This window comes from Passer domesticus, chromosome Z (genome assembly GCF_036417665.1).
Source record: "Passer domesticus isolate bPasDom1 chromosome Z, bPasDom1.hap1, whole genome shotgun sequence".
Lineage (NCBI taxonomy): Eukaryota > Metazoa > Chordata > Aves > Passeriformes > Passeridae > Passer > Passer domesticus.
In genome coordinates, this window is record NC_087512.1 from 42,474,804 (window position 1) to 42,490,317 (window position 15,514).

A 15,514-nucleotide genomic window follows, 5' to 3' on the forward strand; every position below is an offset into this window, starting at 1 on the left:
AAAACTGCAGCCATAACCACCTTATTAATGCCAAAGTTGAGTAATAAGGTTAAGTGGTATCTGATTAATGTAGTCACACTTAAAGTACAGGAAGAGAGACAATCAAACTTTATTTGGAGAAATGAAAGGAAAACAACCTTTAATCAGAAATCTCTCAGAGACATGGCAAGTGAAGTTCTGTGTGTGCATTACAAAAAGGTTGCTTTTGGTGTGATTGGGCAGGGAGATGCTCTCTGCTCTCTGTGAGATGCTGGATGCTTGAATGCATCCAAGATGAGGATATGGATGTGTTCAAAGAAGAGGCATAAATATCTTGCAACTTAGAAGTAAGCAGAAGTACGAATGTCAATTCTTGAGATCCAGGTTCTAGTCCAGGTGTTTTCCAATGCCATCTAATTTCACCAGCTAGAGGGTTGTACTACCTTATAGAAGCTGAAGAGAGCCCAGGGATGCAGGCTTTACACTACCTAAAAGTCACTTTGACAAAGTGATCAAATGGCTCTCAGCCTCCTTTACCTACTGGCCCATCTCAACATATAGGGGTATATCCAGACAGGCACTTGTTTCCCTGGTAGTGGTGGCACAGAGGTCAGAGAAGACTTTAAAGGCAAAGGCTACAACTTCTTTCCTGAATTCTAGCTCAACCTGTGGACCTGAGCAAAGATGTACAAGACAGCTGTTGTCTGAAACCAAAATTTAGTTTTACCTGCAGCAAAATGCCATCTCTCTTAGTTTTCAAGAAACACTTTCATCTTTAGGTGTTTGGCTAAGACAGTATTATTTTGTAGATCCTTGGTGTTGTAGTAAGCAGGGAACCCTGAGAATTCAGGAATCCCAAGCAAGGAAGAGCTGACAAAATTCTGTCAAATAAAGGTGAGTAAACCTGAAGGGTATTTTCCTCCCACCCAAATCATACAACAGAAGCAATGTTGGTTTGGGCCCTATCACTCTACATGTACAGGAGCATTAGTCATGTCAGTCATTGCTGTGTGGCTTGAAGGGAGATGTGAATGAAACTGCACAAGAGTTAACTCGAAGTTGGCCCTTTTGTGGGGAGTATCAGTCTGTTGCTGTCACAAATTCCCCCAAACAGAAGAACTCGTGCTCTTTCTCTAGAAACATTTCATTGTTTAACCATAATTTTTCAGGCATATGCAGAACAGGTCTGGACATTTGAAACTGCTGAATTTTGCATCCCCCCGAGAGAACCAGAAAACTCAGCATGGATTAGGAGAACCTCTCCTCTACATATGGTGCTATTGCATCAGGAACATGCAATAACACTGGAGAAATTCTAACTTTTTTAGAAGCCTAAGGAACCATGAGGCCTCTGTTTGTGAATGTATTTATATAGTAGGATATGTTACAGAGTAGGAAGTCAGAGAGAAAGAGAAGCCACTGAAAGCAGTTTTGCCATTGCCACCCTTACATAATTCACAGAGGTGGTGCTGCTGCTGGGAAAGGAGGGATGTTGTGCTTACCTTTAATGGGAAAGTATAAACATTGAACCAAACTGCTGTGGTGGTAGCTCTGTCCAATTCAATGTGGTGAGATGAGAACTAAATTTGTCACTTTGTGACTGTCTCCCTTGGGAGGCTTCTTGAATGCTTTTGAGTCCTTTGGGATTTATCCCATCCTTGACTTTCCCTGGTATTTTCATGATAATGAGAACTGTGATCTCGAGACCTTATAAGCATCATGCCAGTGTAGCTCATGTTGCTGAGGGATCTGAAACTTGCAGTACCTATGCTGGATAACCTTTTGGAAGGTGTGGGCATTTTGGAGGGTGTAGCCAAGATACATCCCTCTTTCCTGGATAAGATGAAAATGTCTCACTTGTGATTTGACTGCCTTCAGCTGTGCTCCTCTGGAAAAATGTTTCTATGTTTACTTTTGGTATGTACTTTTAGTTAGAGGCAGCACCTAGGTCTTTATGTTGAAATATTGGATTCCTTTACAGAGGCAATGTGTGCAGGTCCCTTCAAAAAACAAAACAACACAAGAAAACCCACTTTCAAAGGCACCTACTGATTTCTCTACAGTGTATGAAAGAGGAAGTAGGGAAGTGGGTTTCGGATTCTACAGCCCAACCTGAACACATCTTTTTGTAAGAAAGAGAATACTGCTCTTCCAAGACTTATGCTCTACCTTTTCTACCTTACTGATGATTGTAATATGCAGTTTTAGTTTTTTGAGTGCATGTGGGGGACTGAAACTCAGCATGGCATCAGTGCTGGGTACTCTGCATTCCTGCACAGTTACCTCAGCTGCTGTTCTCTCCCTTGCTTGCTCTCTCTCTCTCTCTGTCCTCAGCCAGGATGATTAGCCAACAAGTCTGTCTATCTTGTAAGCATGTGGGCTGTCACTCCAACTATGCACACTCACCCACACTCACAGTCATGTAGGCTGAAAAAGACAAAGGCATGTTTTCCTGGCATGGCAGTAATGCAGTCAAAATTAAAAATGAAACGGGAGAAACATAAAACTGAAATGTAGCCATTGTGCATCTGATTGTGGTTCACAGTTTTCTTCAAAGAGCCTGCAAGGCCTTTGACAGATGTGACCCCCTTCAAGAAAAAAACAATCATGAAGTTTGGGAAGCTATTTATTTATAAATTAAGGGACTGTTTATCTTTTACAAAAGAAAAGTGTAGGGCAGACGTGCTCCATGTGCTGCATGCAGAGACATTCAGGAGCTGAAGATGAGCAAAGGCTGTGAGTTGGTAAGTAAGCAGGGAACCCTGAATATTCAGGAATACCACCCTGAGGAGCCAAGGACTGACAAAATTATGTCAAAGCTGAGTAAACATGATGGGATTTTTTCCCTCCCACTCAAATCACACAAAAGAGGCAATATTATTTTGGTAATTTTATCATATTGTGTGTACAGGAACACTCATCTAAAAGTAGTCCAGTCTGGAATTGCAATGGGTGCTAAGGGTGATCAGTGGAGACTAGCAGCCAGGGTAAGCCACTTGGCTATAAGGTGGTGCTCCTTTGTTTAGAGCTCCTTAAAATGGAGCATGGTCAAAAGTTTTGCAGAGCTGGTTGTTGTTGTTGTTATTTTTATTACTGTTATATCCCTGACCAGAATCTAATCTCTGTGTTACTTACTAGTTGTGTATAGAGGGATATTTTACCCACAACGGAAGGGCTTTTTCCCCCAAAGATTTTGAAGGACTTAGCAAGGGTACAATGTCCTAGCAAGTCTTGGTAAAACATAAATAATTTTAATTCCACCATTGTGCTTTCCTAAGGATATTGCTGCACTTCTTTTTATTTTTCCTGTGAAGTATTGGATATGACTTTCTCCACTGTCTTGGAAGAGAAGTGTATTGGATGACCCTTGTATATGGCTTGCCCTAGGATCATGGATGCTGTGAATAGGAACATGTCCAGGCTGACTTGACTTTTTGAGAAACAAATCCTAAACAAAATCCTGGGTCACTTCAATCTTTCTGCAGAAAAAGAGTCCTGTGAGCCAAAACCACCAGAAATATTGTCTTTAGGGTAAGCTGAAAGCCAAGAGAAAATGATCTTTCTTAAGAAATCAACTGCTCAGTGGATGATGCCTGCAGGTCAAGGTCTGGAGCTGATGATAATTTTTTTCATCTCTGTTTTGGAAGCCTTCCATCAGCAAAACTGGAGACAGCATTTCAGAGCAAAAGCATACTTGCAGATTCTGATATCCTTCTGTAACTATACTCTGTGAAAAGGAATTAAACGCTTGACCTAAAGCGGAGAGTCCACAGCTATTTTTACTATGGGCCAGGTTCATTATCTCATCTTAAGAAAGGAAAAATGATGAAAATAACTTTGTGTTCTGTCTTTTGACACAGTGAGCTGCATGTCATCTTAAGTTTTTAAACTAGTTTGTGAGGGGGGAAATACCTCTACTAGTTATGTTTAGAAATTAGTTTTGCCTATATATTATTTGACCTTAGAAAGAAAGACAAATTCACATCCAGAACACTTGTCTCAAATGTCACAGACCTAAAGTTTCTATAATTTTTCTTTAAAATTTCATTGTAAAAATATATTGAAACTATGATGCCACCACTAAAGATAAACTAATTGCTAAAAAAAAAATAAAAGAAAAAAGAAAAATTATAAATCTAACTGTGCAATACTGAAGGAAATCAGCCAGCAGAAAACAACTTATGCTCTAGGGATGCTGTGCCTCAAAAGAAAGAAGAGCAGTGGACAACTAATACACATTTTACTAAGGAGGAGTTTTTGAAAATGATTATTTTAATTCTGTTTATACCAAAAATCCTCAGAAAGCATGAAGCCAATTTCTAAAACTGGCAACAAATATTTTGTAGGAAATTTACTGTAAGAAAAGTAGCATTATTGTGCAAAAAACTCCCCTGTCCTTTTCCTTCGGAGGAGGAGCTGCACTTACTGTGTGTTGAAGGGACATATCGAGCCAATGGGAAAAGTGTGGTGGATCTCATTTCCACCATCCAAAGCTCTGGACATTTGTCCCAGTCTCAGCAAGGTGCAGCTGGGATGAGAACAGCCTGAGTCTGAGGGTGCAGCGTGGGGTGAGGGGGCCAGTTCTCCATGCAGGGCCACACCAACAAGCTGGAGCTCATGGCAGCCCCTGATGGCAAGGAATGTAAAACCTGCCATTGAGGATGGTGTCACCCCCTGCAGCTTTGTGAGCTGGGGGCTGATAGTGCAGAGTAGTTTCTCTGCAGAAAGGGTGGTTAGGGTGCTGCTGGCTGGCACATTGAGTGGGCCATCCAGCAAGAAAATTGCACCCTGGCCTGCTTTGAGGGATGTGGTGTTTCCTCTCTTCTCAGCACTTGTGAGGCTGCAGCTGGAGTCCTGCATCCTGCACATGAAAGATACCAATAACTTGGAGCAAGTCCAGGCAATGAGGGGACTGGAGTGCTTGATCACTTGCTGCTGTCAGCTCCCTCATGGGTGGCTGTAGAGAAGATGGGAACCAAACTCTGCTGGGCCCTGCACAGCAGGAGGATGAGAGGCAAACTGCCACAAATTTCAGCAATGGGAAATTGGAGCAACCTGTAAAGAAAACCAGGTTTTTATTCCTGGTGGGTGTTTAACACTGGACAGGCTGGGTGTCCTCATCTCAGGAGATATTTAGAACTTGACAAAAAATGGTCCTGGTCTCACTTCAGAATTTATTAGCCCTGCTTTGAGAAGGATGGTGGACTGGATGCTTTCCAGTAGACTTTTCAAATCTAAATTTTACCCCATCTTTTCATCCATAAATTACCCATTAGCTTTCTCATTCTACAGGTGTTGGCAGGACGTACTTATTTCTGGACCTTGATACTCAAGGGAAATTCAGCTGCTTGGTCACTATTCAGAATGAATTGAGGAGGAAAGTGGTGTTAGATCACATCCTCCCTTGCCAGCCTCCTGGAGCTGCCACGAGTTAGTTCATCCTTTCATCTTAGCTCCCAAATGGCTTGTAAAGACAGATTTAAGCCCAGAGAAACACAGATTAGCTCTCAGTATCATTGAGGAAGAGGTACCAGAGCCTACTAATAGAAGGAGCTGGCTGAGCATTTGAAAATTTATTTCAGGTGCATACTGATGAAGGATACAGTTCTCCTGGCTTATGCTGCTCCCACCCACTGGGTGACTGGAGAGTGTTCTGCTGAAGAGCAGTGACTGGTCTGCAGATGTTCAGAGAACATCCCACACTGCGTTTGTCTCCTGCTGTAGTCAGTGTGTGTGGGTCTGCATGTGCAAAAACCATTAGAAGTCTTTTGTGCCCTAAGCATTCCCGCCTGATTAAAGCTGTCTTGGCCTCACATGAAACCCATATGCACTCTGCTCTGTTTTGATCGGTGCTTGCTCCTCCCTTCCTTGACATTGTCCCCTGATGCTGGCTCCTGCTAATGCTTGTCTGGCTCCAGGATCCACTCCACTTGGCAGAGCCCCTGCAAATGCAGACGTGGAGCTTTTGCAAAGCCCATACCCCATTCATCTTTCTCTTTCTCCTCTTGCATGCTTTATTCTTAAATAATTTCACATTTCCATGGATGCTGTCAGTCCCAGGCAGTGCAATGATATTACATGCTAAGGTCTGGGGTTCCCGAAATGTGCTCAAAAAGCTGCTCTGTGTACTGTCTTCTGTAGGAAAACACACGTTGCCTTTCTTGAGCCATACTGGTCCATTACACCAGTTTTTATTTGGCTCATTACAAGGCTAGACACAGTTGCTCTGATCTGCACTTATTTATAGGTAGCAAATTAGCTCAGATTGTTGACTTTTTCAGCAGCAAAGCATGGCAAGGACAAATCACAAAAAGTGATTAAAAAAAATTTAATTAATAAAGTCACAAACTCAGTATTTTGATATAGTTCAAAAAAAATCTCTGTTGTTCTCAAATGTCAGCCAAAGGCAGAAGTTTTTTGCAGTGTTCTTCCAGAGCCAGCGATTCCTTGGTCAGGTGCTGGATCACTCTATGGCTGCGCTCCTCTTCTTTAAAATCTGGCAATCATGCAATCACAGAACAAAGCCCACATGTTTAATGTGAGTGTTTGCTATAGTAAATTGTTGATGTAAATAATCTATGAGTCAGTTAAAGGCTAAGGCTTTGTCATGTGAACCATTTATCATATACTTGTGAATTACTCAGATGTAGCCAGAAGATCAATTCATAAGCAGGGCACACTGCTAAGCTTGGAATATGTTTTACTGAGGGTAAAATTCAAGCTCAGTGAAGAAGATATCCGTAGAGGAGAAAAAAAACACAGCAAAATAATAGATTTAAAGTTTTTCCTATGTGGCAGGTCACTAAATTTTGCTCACTGCTACTCTGTGTCTATGGATTCATTTGCCTTTTCCCTTACAATAAGTGATAGAAGTTCAGGGTATACCCTCCTGTAATCCATCTTTCACACATTTCCAAATATGACCCCATTTCCTTGTTATCAAAAAACTTTCAGGTTTCTGGAGTAGCATGTCATTCTGGAAACTCTGCATCTTTGATCTTCAGTTCTACAGCACTGTTTGGGGTCTTTTTATCTGTCCCTGCTCATAGACCTATGAGAGACACACAGAGAAGTACAATGTGACAGTGCATGCACGCTACCAGGCATGCAAGAAATTCCCTGCTAGCAGGAGGATCAAGAAAAGACAAGATCTCTTTGCAGTTCTGGCCTCTGCTGTGTCCCACTTATGCAGCTTGAACCTATGCAGGAACATCAGTAATGTTGTGCTGCTGAAGATGGGAGGCTTGTAACTTAATATAGGGTTGCTTAAAAGTGAGATTCACTCTGTTCAGGTTGCCAGTAGAAACCTATTTGTGATACGCCTTCTGCTCAAACACTTAAAAAGTTTTCCAATTGCCATTAGAGTCCTGCACATAAAGCTGATGCTCTGAAAGTTGTAAGTATGAAGTTAAGGGGAGGGCCAAAGCAAAGACTTCTGGCATAATGTTGAACTGGCTTTTCTGTCTCATTGTGTGTCATCGCTGACCCATCTTTGGGTCAGAGGTGAAAAATGTGAGATGTGGAAAGTGATACCCTGAAGTAGGCTCTCTCCATTTTCCCACTGGGATTTTCTGGGGGACAAGTAGGTGCATGTTTCCACATTTGGGCTGTCTTCTCTAAGTGTGCAGGCTGCTGGGGAGTGCAGAACTGCTCCATTGCCCAAGGGGAGCTGCCCCAAAGGCAGCCCAGCCAAGGCCTTCTCTCCACACAGCAGCAGCAGCAGAAGCAGCAGCAGCTTCTTCTTGCACAGTCAGGCATGCATCTCAGCAGCAGCCAGCACAGTGAGAGCACAGTGGTTCAGGAACAAAAAGGCTGGATCTGGGCAGTCACATGAACAGAACAATGCATAAACAAGGTCTGCAATTACTTAGCTGACTCCCTTCCCCAAAGCTGAGCATAAATACATATTAGAGCAAAGCCGGACTGGTAGCTCGGTTATTTTTTCCATCCTTTGGCCAAAGAGTCTGTGGCAGTTCCATTTGGATCATCTGTCCTCAGCATTCCTGTGATCAGTCATCAGGACAGCATCTTGAAGCAAGTGGTAAGCTGAAGCAAGCTTTATGGAGAGCTGCCAGTTTTTCTTCCTTGATGTTGTCATTTCAGCTCTGGCTACTTTTCCTGAGGAACTTTCCCTTCAAATGAGTGTCTGAGATGTGATGGCTAAATGTATAAAGAGCAATTCACATATACATGTGTAATATTTGAGTCAGAAATGTGTCGTAATTGTTTCACAACCATTTTGGCCTTGTGTTAGAATTGTCAAGACATAACTTTTCTCATCTCATTGATAAACTTGCTTTCATTAATGTAACTATATGTCCTATCTGTTTTATCTTGCTTTGTGATTTCCTTGGCCTTGTTTGTAAGCAACACCTCCCATAGCTTGAATTTGAAAAATTTACATTTCAAAAAGCATCCACCAGAAACTAGAGTGTAACCTTGCATTTTCAGAACAGATACACTTGCCTAGTTTTCCCTGAGATCATCTTAGTTTGCATAAAGAAAGTATTTTTTTTTTAATGTCCCAAATCCTTTCCTCTCCTCTTTGAAATTTATCCAGAGCACTGTGTCACTCTGTGAGCACTGCAGTCAGGCTCATGGCTGTGAAACATTGCTTAATGGGACAGTGGAACAAACAGATTTTGGAAGCATGGTGCAGGCAGATGGCAATTTTGGGACTGGGCTGGCCCAGGGACCCCGGCACACTGGTGTACCAGCTGGACCAAAGGCTGTGGGTGACATGGAGCTGAGCCATGGTCAGCCATGTGGGGCCAGAGGTTGTCCCAGTAAAGAGAGCTGGCTGCCCCACAGCACTGGCCCTCCCACCCAGGGTCCCTGGTTGCTGCCAGCCACCTCAAGGCTCTCAGGCTTGGCACCGCGCCCTCCTTAAAGAGCCCCAGGTTTGCTTGTTGCTAAAAATGTTTATTCAGCAGATTTTGGAAAGGGACTGCAAAAGGTGAGCACACAAAACAAGGCAGGCAAAGGCTCAGTGTGATTGGAGTACTGCCCTGTTTGCAGAAAGTCCCAGGTCCCTGTGCATCTGCTGGTGTCACGGCATCCCGAGTGTCCTCTGCTGTGTCCCTGAGCCATGGCTGCACCAACGTGAGGTTGTCCAGGAGACTGTTTTTCCCTTCCTCTATGGTAAGTAGTTCATGTTTCCAGGGCTGAGGGTTTGGGGGTTGACCAAGGGAAGAGAGCTCATGGGATGCCACACCGCAGCTGTGTGGGAGGCAGTGCCAGGCAAGCTTCAGAGCCTTTCATGCATTTTGCTTTTCTACTGTCAGCCTCTCACCCTGTCACTATCTCCAGGTAACTTAGAATGCCTCTCAGCATCCTCCGTGAATGCTCAGTACTATCCTTTCCAGCAAGTGCAAGGGCAGGGCTTCTCCACTGTGCAAAGGGTGTCATGGTGCTACAAAAGTATCTTGAGGATGAGGCCAATGAGATGTTCACCAAGGATTTTACCCACAGGCACTATTGCTTTTCTTTAGAGTATGTCTGCCAGGGCACAGACCATCCTGTTCTACTGTAAGTGTGCCTTCTGCTAAATTCAAGGTATTGTACATATCCCAAGCATTAATTATTACCTTTGTTTGTAACCACAGAGCATGACACACCTGACCTCTTTCCAGCTCTTCATGACCCCAGCATCGTGGCTGGGGCACACTGCTGGAGGAGGGGGCAAGGCTGTCTTTTCCACCAGCCAGTCCTGCCAGGGGCAGCAGGACTGCTGCTTGCCTGGCTGCTCTTGTGGAGAAGGCAGAACCATCTCCTCTGCACTGCTGGCACACCAGCAGGCCCAGGGGACACAGACAAAACCTCCAGAAAAACTCCTGCCTTGAGGAGTTCTGGTGAGGTGTGAGGAGGAGCCTGGTAGTGTGTGCTGCCTGTCTCTGGATTTTCACCTTCTGAGTCAATGGAAACTTGCCCACCAGCTAGTTTTGGTGGCTGTGGACCCATCTAGATTCACTTGTGGTGGCTTATTGAGGATATACTGTCTGGACAATTGTCTTAAAGCATAACTGGCTTAGAAGCCAACTTGGAAAAGCTCCTGATGACTCGTAGCAGGCATTGAGTCATACCTATAAGTCATCTCCTTTTCCAGACATCCTGACCATGCTGAAAGCCTGCTGAAGGGAACCTTCATAACCTGTTTGAGTGGCCTGCAAAACCAAGTACCAGGGACAAAACCCTGGCTAACCAATGGAGCTAGGAGTGTGTTAGTAGTACAGGCTTCCTTTCCTGCATGTTGTCTGTGGGCAGAGCAGCAAGTGGGTACAATTCCAGTAGTGTGCAAATCAGTCCCTACAGATGGTCCATTTACAGAAAGTCAGCCCAGCCATGAGGAGAGAAAGGTGATCTTTGGAAGTCAGGTTTTGGTAGAAGTAAATGCAACAGAGGCAGGGGGCAGGGGGAAAGAAAAGGGTGGATACAATGAGCCTTATTTTCATTACAGTACGGAGAAGAAGCACAAAGGGTGAGACAGTTCATAAGTCAATATGATACCTACAAAGCTATTTGGATTTTATTTTGCAGAAGTTTAACTGTTTGTACCCTGGACTTGAGACTTTGGTGGGAACAGCAAACATCCCAATTTTACATATTCTGTTGGAACATAAAAAGAAGATGAATCACATATTTTATGGGAACATAATGGCATTTAAGTAGACATTCAGTAAGCTTTCTCAGAGCAGTTATATTTATCACTTATCTTCTGTTTGCTAGAGACCAGTAGTATTCTAGTAGAAGGTTGTATCTGAACATTTGATTTTTTAATTTGGTTATTAAACTGTCAGAGAAATTCAAGACTGATCCAAAGTGAAATTTTATTTTACTTCCCTTGCAGAAATTATAATCCAAGAAACATCTCTTCTAGGTCATGCAAAAAGCAATTTCTGACACAAAATATGTGTATCATCCCCACTTGGGGAATTTCTAATGAGACCACACAAATGAATGTCTAGAAATTATTCACAAAAGAGCTTGGACTTATATTTCTCATGTCCCCACTGAATACTCTATTGAGTTATTATTATTCACTGTTCTTCATCAGGCTGTCTCAGTCTTGTCAAACTCAATTTCTCTTGCATGCACAAGACACATGTGTGTTCTGCTTGCTAGACATTCAAAGCCTTAGTTGCTAAGGTACAGTGTGGTTTGTGATCACAACATAGGGCTGGTTAAAAATCAGCAGTCTCCACATGCTGTGTACTTTTGGTTATCCATTTAATCCAGTGATTATTGAAAGGTTTTATAAAGACAGAGTAATGAAAAACGTGTTATTGCATCCACTTGCAAATGTACAGGTCAGTCTGCAAAGCTGAGAAACATGTGAGCTGCAGGTACCCAAATTTTCAGTAAGTCAGCTCAACCAGCACAGCAAAAAGTCTATCAGCAGCTACACGTGATCAACCTAGAGTGCATTATCTTTCCCTGGAATGCAGCAAAATCATATTTTTTCTGTATCTCTTCAGCTCAGTGAGCATGAGGAGTGTCACTGGTTTCACCATGTTTTCACATGGCAAATTAGGACTTTAAACACCAGTTTTAATACAGTACAGGTCTATATCAGGCAGCATCACAAACCCCAGTGGCTCTCATTGCTCAAAGTGAGAGAGGTTAAATGTCCATTCACTTATTTGACAGGTCAAAGCCATTCTTTGTAAACTGTTTGAGGTGAGATGTGTGTCGTATTCTGTATTTCATAAAGAGCTGATTTCTTTTAGAACAGTGTTAACTAGCAGTGTTGTCTGGTTTTGACTGGGATAATGCTGCCACCTCTTTCTATGAAGAGAGCTACTGTAACTTGCAATTTGGTTTTCAGTCTAAATGGGTATCTTTACATTCTCTGAATGTGTATTTTTCTAATATGCACTTGAAAAATGCACAGATTCTGAAAATGTCCAAAATGTCCTTCTCAGCCAAGTAGTTTACTGGCATGGTTTTGAGAAACCAGGTGCAAAGAAGAGGGAATTCATTCCCTTTCTTGAGTGGGTGGTGTGGGCACTGTTGTGAGTTGTTACCCAGCTTCTGCCACAAACTGATATCAGCATCCCAGTTCATGATTTCTGGTCTCTTTAGTGACAAAACAAGGGCTGGATCATTAAATATTTTGACTCAGGCCATCCTGCAAGGATTGTTTGGCTCACTATATGCCACCAGAGCTTGACATCCTCCAGCTCACCTGATATACACAGGCAGAATGTTTTATCTCAGCCACTCTGGGCTCCTTCTTTAGCCACCAGCTGAAGTGAAACACATTTTCTCAGTGCACCTCAGTTCTTAGCTCAATACCTGTCACAAGGTGCCTAAAATTTTCTGTTCACTTTAGAGATACATGCATATGTTGGGGCAATCATCTATTGCCTAAGACTGGACTATTGCTTCATTTTAGCAGTTAACTAAGATATTTTAAATTTTACCTAGGTCCAGCACAAAAGGCTCCCTGCAGGTCAGCCAGATTACGCACATTAATTAATTTCTTCATTAACGGCTTTGATTAAAATGATCAGAGCCTTTCCTCTGACATCTTAGCCACCAGAACCAGGCAATGCTTTCAGTGAGTATACAGCCTTTATCACAACATATATATGGGAGTTAGGCACACATATGCACAGAGCAGCACACATCCAATTTGATAAAGTTCACTACTATTTAAGGGCACTTCTGCAAAACATATTCCATTGAGAAGAATACCCAAATAGATGGAACTAATGCTCCACTATAAGCACTCTTTTGTGAACCAATGTAAGCACAGTAACGTGGTAGCTCTAATTTTCTTCTGTACTGACAATGCTTGTACAAGTCTAACATGGAGTGGTTTCATTTGTACCTGTCTGACAATTGTCTGATTATTCACACTGGGTATAATTTATTAGCTTTATTTTCCTTCCTTCTTAGTGCTATAATCATTGCTTTTGCAATTTTATATTCTGAAGCAAAGGGTGGTTAAGGCTTAGTAATATAGTTACAAGTTCTAAAGAAAGCATTCTCACAACTGTCTTAGTATCTAGTATCACTAAAAATTCACAGCATATTTCAGCAGGAGTCTGTCAGTCCTGAAGAGGCCATGGTACTGCAATGACCATGCTGACCTTAGGTTTGTTTGACTGTGTTTTGGGGCAACTGTTGATGCTCCTTAAATATCACAGCTAGCCAAAAATCTTGTAGAAAATGTACAAGCTGAAAATTTTCTGCATACATGTGAGGGAAGCCATGTTTCATGTGGAAACAATGTCTGTTTCCCAGATTGCATCTTCAGGATTTCTGGTTATCTTACACAGTGTTGCAGGTGGAGTGTTGAACTCTGTTGATGTGGTGCCTTTTCCACGTGTTATTTTTGGTGAATTATGCTAAAAGCAGCCTGGCCAACTGACTCTGAATTTACATCCTGATAGTGAGCCAAAGATTTGGCAGATAATCTGCTAAGATGACTTAAAGACATATGACTGGGGGTCATATCACTTTACACTATAAAAGTCCAGTCCACTTTTGTACAGTTAGGTTCTTCTAATGTATTCCTTCTTGGAGTGTGTTTATGGGCATGGGGATACCCACCAAAGATACTCCTCAAGGCTAGGAGAAAGAGACCTGCCCACAAGTGTTGATATAGGTTAGTTACGTCCATCTCTATTTAATAATTGTTTCTTTTTGCCAGCTTTAATATAATTACTTTAATACAACTGCATTAATATAGGCCACTATCCTATCCTATCCTATCCTATCCTATCCTATCCTATCCTATCCTATCCTATCCTATCCTATCCTATCCTATCCTATCCTATCCTATCCTATCCTATCCTATCCTATCCATCATCTTTCTAACAGTTTTAGCTTTTATACTGTGTAGCAAATAATTCTGATGAAGGTCTTTTCTCTAATCATAAATAAGTCGTATTATATAAATATATCTGATTTGCCATCCTTAAATACTGCTGGGCAAAAGTTTCTTAAACTGTGACAAAGTCTAGGGGTTAAGACTAGGTCTAACAACACCCAGACTCCTCTCTGAGCAGGAGCTCAGAATCCTTGTGGCTCAGCAGCACAGCTTCTCTAATCAACTTTGTGTGAAGCTCCTACTCCACCTGTGACACCTTGACAATGTTGTGCAAGCTTTGAGCAGTGTGAAAGCCTGTAAAAGCACTTGGAAGAGAAAGTGAAGGGCTTTTGGGAGGTAGTGATTTTTCTTAAATTCCATTACTGCAAAGAAAAAAAACCTGCTGGAGCAAGGAGAATGTCAAGGCACTGGAGCCTGGTGCATGATTTTCTGGTGTAGACTGAGTGGCAATATTTTTGCAGGGTAGGCAACAAGACACATTGCTGTCTCCAGTGTGTCAAGCTAGCCCCTATCTCACATTGAGTTGTTTCCAAGAGCAACTCTTCTTTTAACCTGTATGTATAAACCCATTAATTAGTTTGAGAGAAAAATACCAACGTATTTTTCTGTAACCTACTGTGACCCTGTCACCTACTCTCAGTTTCTAACTACCACCTCAAATATCTGCCTTTACAAACAACCTGGGGTAGAGATTGTTAACATATCCAGCTACACAGATGCCTTTCCCATCTCGTCTGCATATGAATTCCATGGGTACATGCAAAAAATCACTATAAAGTCCTTCTCCTCAAGGCTTGGGACAAAGGCTTATTTGTCCCTCATTCAACTGTTCCTGTGGTCTCCACGGCTGTCACCTGACTACTTATGGAGGAAATATTGCATTTGTTATGTGTAAAACTTGTTCTTTGGTAGGTCTTGTAAACAGCAATATGCCAAATTTTGCTGACAGTATTTTTTAAAGCCTTTTTGATTGTTGCTGATGAATAGATTATTATTATGACTTATGTCTTGTAGACTTAAGGCACATTTTAAGGGACAGAATAGTAAGCCAGTTCACCTGCTCTCTGGGCCAAGAAAGACTCACTTAGCCATGCCCATCTGAAGAGGTGCAAGAATATTTTCAACTAATACAAGTCTTCTCATAGGTTGTGAAAACCTTGGTGGGTAGCAAAGTTAGATTGCTATTTCCTTGCAAGGAAGCCCACAAATCTGATGGCATTTCAGAAAGGAAAGTCTTAGAGACTATTCCCACCTGTCTACCATCCCTGAGTGCTGGATTTCTCCCTTGTTTTGTTGCTTATGGGGTGCAAACATGGACTTTATGAGGAGGTGAGTGTGGCTGTGATGTCTAACTCACCTCCAATGACTGCCAGCTTGCAAGGAAGCACTAGTGTTCCTGTGCATGCTGTTGCCATGGCAAGCCTCAACAATCACAGCTCCACAAGTAGGAGAAGTGGTGATAGCATGTGTATGTTCAGATGGCCCACCACACACACTACACCAGTGGTGCTGGAGTGAAGCATGAATGCAGTTGTTAATAGAAGAGGGAGAAAAAGCTGTCATGGCTGTATTGAGAGGGGAGACAGCTGAATGCTACAGTAACATGACAGGAAGTATAAACAGAGAGATGCTGTGAACTGAAGAGGGTGAGAGAAGGAAGGCAAAAATGAAAATGAGAGTTCAGTAGTAGTTCCTCAC

General features: G+C 42.4%; 1 long non-coding RNA gene across 1 annotated transcript; it reads right to left on the reverse strand.

The window, feature by feature from the left end:
- Nucleotides 1–10,512: 10,512 nt before the first annotated feature.
- Nucleotides 10,513–15,160, reverse strand: LOC135290312 (uncharacterized). The gene is made up of 3 exons (XR_010353054.1): nucleotides 15,069–15,160; nucleotides 12,164–12,273; nucleotides 10,513–10,584 (listed from the first exon to the last, which is right to left on the reverse strand). It is a non-coding gene; the product is annotated as an uncharacterized LOC135290312 (long non-coding RNA).
- Between the last annotated feature and the right edge of the window lie 354 nt (nucleotides 15,161–15,514).